The sequence below is a fragment of the Chiloscyllium plagiosum genome, chromosome 12 (genome assembly GCF_004010195.1).
Source record: "Chiloscyllium plagiosum isolate BGI_BamShark_2017 chromosome 12, ASM401019v2, whole genome shotgun sequence".
Taxonomy (NCBI): Eukaryota; Metazoa; Chordata; class Chondrichthyes; order Orectolobiformes; family Hemiscylliidae; genus Chiloscyllium; species Chiloscyllium plagiosum.
Window position 1 is genome coordinate 68,491,661 of NC_057721.1, and position 4,526 is coordinate 68,496,186.

Below are 4,526 nucleotides of genomic sequence, written 5' to 3' on the forward strand. Positions count from 1 at the left end.
GATGATACAAATATTTCAGCAAGAGGCCCAGCAATCACTTCTCTAGCTTCCCACAGAGTTCTTGGGTACACCTGATCAGGTCCTGGGGATTTATCCACCTTAACCGTTTCAAGACATCCAGCACTTCCTCCTCTGTAATCTGGACATTTTGCAAGATGTCACCATCTATTTCCCTACAGTCTATATCTTCCATATTCTTTTCCACAGTAAATACTGATGCAAAATATTCATGAGGTATCTCCCCCATTTTTTGTGGCTCCACACAAAGGCCGCCTTGCTGATCTTTGAGGGGCTCTATTCTCTCCTTAGGTACCCTTTTGTCCTTAATATATTTATAAAAACCCTTTGGATTCTCCTTAATTCTATTTGCCAAAGCTATCTCATGTCCCCTTTTTGCCCTCCTGATTGCCCTCTTAAGTATACTCCTACTTCCTTTATACTCTTCTAAGGATTCACTCGATCTATCCTGTCAATACCTTACATATGCTTCCTTCGTTTTCTTAACAAAATCCTCAATTTCTTTAGTCATCCATTTCTTTAGTATATTTCTGAATAACAATTAGAATCAATAACACAGGTTAATTTTCCTTGTCTCACATCTAAGGTGCCATCATTATCAGAATGGAAGCAATTTTAACTTCATTACATTTAAATTCAACTGACTCAATGATACTGAGCTCTGGGTTAGTTCTGGTGTAACGCGTGTTTCTTCAACGTGAATTAACGTTAATGTGATTGAAGAATTTAGACCCGTTATTTGTCAAATGCGAACTTCCCTCACCTGTATTGGCTATAACGCGATTCCGGCCCCATTAGTTTAAATGGTGCTGCTATTGCGCTATTGTCTTATAATGTGAGATCACACGAGAACAGAACTATCACGTTATATGTGAACCGACTGTACTTGAATCCTCTTTTTATAGGAACTTTAAACTCTGCTTCAACAAGAACTAATGGCAGAGAATTTGACAGACCAATTGTAGGAAGATGTTACTTTATAATTTAAACTCTTCAATTCTGTGATCATTTTAACCTCTGTTTCAGTCAATGAGATAAGAACAAATATACCATTATATACTTGATCATTACCCATCATGATCTTGAAGATGTCCCTCCGTAAACCAGTGAAAAAGCTTTAACGGGCAGCATAGTGGGTCAATGGCTTCCTCACAGCGCCATTGACAGGATTCGATTTCACTCTCAGGCAACTGTCCGTGTGGAGTTTGCACGTTTTCCCCCAGGTTTGTGTTGGATTCTTCTAGGTGCTTTGGTTTCCTCCCATAGTTGGCCTTACTATATTGTCCATAGTGTCCAGGGATGTGTAGGTTAGATGAATTAGTCAATGGAAATATCAGGGTTATGGGAATAGTGTTTTTGGGTGGTTGGTGGGTTTGGTCAGGGTGGGATGCTCTTCAGAAGGTCGATGCAGACTCTATCGGCCAACTGGCCTGCTTCCACTTAGTAAGGATTTTATGATTGTTGTCAATTTTTCTTTCTCTGGACAAAGTGACCCACTTGATCAGCATCCCATCCACCACCCTAACCATTTATTCAAGCATAGATATAGTGTAGACCATATCAACACTTCTTTCTCTAAACATCACCCTAACCATTAACCGCTACTTTTTATTCCTGATAGGTTCACTAAGAAACTATCATGCAGCTTTTCCATTTTTCTTGTATGTGTTCATATAACATGCTCCTCATGGTTCACTCCAACTACAACCTAACAAAACACCTCTGTAGTTGTCATGGCACAGATGGAAAACAGGAGAGATTGAATGCTGAAAGAATGCAGCATTGGATGGGGCAAGACCCATAGAAAAATCTGGGGCTCTGACAATATACAATTAGATATTACAGCGTGGGGTGGAAGCAATTGAAACAAGAACCTGTTTTCCCATTTTGTCATGTTTGACTTAGGTCTCAAACTCATCCTATAAAGTACAAGACAGTGGGTTCAAGCCCCAGAAACGTGAACACATAATCTATGTCAGTAACCCAGAGCAGTATCAAGTGCTACACTGTGCATATAAAGGCATCATTTTTCAGGTGAGATGTCACACCAAACTCTTACCTGCCTTCTCAGTCAGGCATAAAAGATTCCGACTGGCACATGACTGCTTATTTACTGCACAGGTGGCTGTGTTAGGACCTTGAACATAAATTAACCACCACATTTCCTAATGTTATGAATCCATGATTATCCCGAAACTGTAAATAAAAATACAATCCACCTTCTTCAAGAGCTTCCGTTAAAATTAACATTTTGGAAAGAGCACAAAGACTCCATCATGTCTACACTGCCATTTAAATGGATCACCGCTGATGACTGACCTTAATGCCATTTTTCCACATTACAACCATATTTCTCATAGTCTTTAACATCTGGAAACCTAGCTATCTCGGTTTGGAATATACATGGTTGACTTTATTTTGTTTCTGATGCAGGACAGGTTCTGAAATTATTCAAGAGTGACACATTTTCCAGAATGGAAAGAAGAACAGAAGGTGGGGTAAATTGGGTGACTCTTTCAAAGATACAGCAAAGTCAGGATGGGGAAATGAGCTCCGCTTGCACAGCCTGATTCCCATGGCTGAGACATGGCAGGCCAATTAGGGAGGGGGGCAGAATGAGAGGCGGCCCTGAGCCACTTGCCCCACACTGGGGCTGACAAGGGTGATGGATCTAGGCTGGATTCTCCTTGAGCAGCAGGGGCAGCATCGGGAGCATTCCATGGGTGTGTGGACGGGTGAACGGATGGATGGAAGGAAGTCTGTAGAAAACCTCAATGCTTTACTTGTAGAAATTCCACCTTGCTGGCCCGGGCCATCTTCCATCCCTATCTCCCTGATCACACCTGTCTCTCTCTCTCTCTCTCCCCTTCACTTCCATTCCTCCTCTTTCTCTCAACCCAATTCTCTGATTCCCTCTTCTTTTACTCCCTCCCCTTCCCCTCTTTTTCCATCTCGATCTCCCCCATCTCTGATTCCCCCTGACAAAATCTATAGCCATAAAACTTGTCCTTCAACATTTATACTAAAATGTAATACTGAATTATAGAACACATTTGCTGCACACTAGAAAATAAGCTGACAGGCAGGGAGGGTCAGGCCACAAAGAGGCTGAATCCAGGTTATGCAGAAGATAAAAACATCTGTTCTCATCAAGTGATGGCAGGATGCTCTAAGGCTACTAAAAACATTTGCCTTAACATCAGTGAATCTGTGTAAATCGGACACCAAGTGATAAAATTCACGGCTATTCCCTTGTGAAATTAATCACAGTGTTTGATTCTGACCTCGAAACAAAACTTGCTATCATCAAAAGCCTTGTAATTAACAGTGAGGTCCTGTCAATTATAATGGATTCTTATTACCCTTGTAAGCTAGGCAGACGCAGAGGGGAAAACATCTTTCTGTTACAAGTCCCTGACTTGAGAGTTCAAAAGGACACTAGAGAGGGAGAGAGAGAGAGACCATTTTAGCACTGAGTCTGCCTAAGCCAGTAGAAAATCAACTTTTTGTGCTTACATGCTATGGATTGAATTTAATTGCATTCAGAGATATTATGATTTTGAGTAGTCATTACTGGTTATGAAATGCAAACTCTGTAAAAAGTAATATCGATGAAGCTTTAACTTACTTGCTGTTCTTACAGACCATGACTACCCCACTATCAATTCTAACTAAATCAGATCTTATGTCTTATTTGAATTTGAATCACAACCCTGAAAAGAAAGCATGTTTAATTCGAGACTAATGAATCAATTTAAATAAACCTTTCAGTAACATCTCAGCCTCAGGTATAGAATGGTTCTATGCTTAAGATAAAAAGCAGGAGTCTGCTCCTAGCTTAAAAAGAGATTCTGACACAATCTGTCAGGAATCCATTTTATGGTCAAAAATTTGCCCTCCTTGCTAAGAAGCCATTTTGTAAAAAAATGGTATCTGACATGCCAGCTGGGCAAGGTTATCTTATGAACACTTCCAATTAGCTCAGACTGGTCCTTCTTTCTGATAGGAACTTATCTCACCAGCAGATGCCTAACTCGACTGGATTTGTTTTTCCCACCTGATGAATGGCTCAGGGCCTGTAGGAGCGATCAGTCAAGCACACACAGACCTATCAATTAACTTCTCTTCCTTACGAATTATTATCTTTCACTGTTATCTGTCTAACTAAGAACATGCAGTGTTTTTGTCAACTTTTTGTATAAAGGAAGCCACTTTGTGACAGCACAGCAGAGCTCTTGAAAAGCTCATATCCTACTCTCCTGGGTTATCAGAACTTAGTTAGTTTGGCTTATAGGTACCAGTGTTATGTTGTAACAGTAATGCTATTAGTAAATAAAGGGGATGACTAAAATTAAACTAAACTGTCTATAAGAGGTTTTTATTCCAGGCTACCAGAGTACGATCTCTGGGACAAACCAAGACAGGCTTACAGGTTGAGTCCACAAGGGCCATCTCAAATCTGTACTTTGACACCCCCTTCTTTTCTCCTCTTCCTCCCCCACCTCTGA

General features: G+C 40.6%; 1 protein-coding gene across 1 annotated transcript in view; it reads right to left on the reverse strand.

Moving 5' to 3' along the window:
- The window catches only part of ttc3 (tetratricopeptide repeat domain 3), a 92,871-nt gene extending 88,784 nt beyond the window's left edge, over positions 1 to 4,087 (reverse strand). The window contains exons 1-2 of the mRNA XM_043701353.1: positions 4,038 to 4,087; positions 3,381 to 3,456 (exon numbers count right to left, since the gene is read on the reverse strand). The gene's annotated coding sequence lies outside the window, so the exon portion shown is untranslated. The remainder of the gene's footprint in view (positions 1 to 3,380; positions 3,457 to 4,037) is intronic.
- Between the last annotated feature and the right edge of the window lie 439 nt (positions 4,088 to 4,526).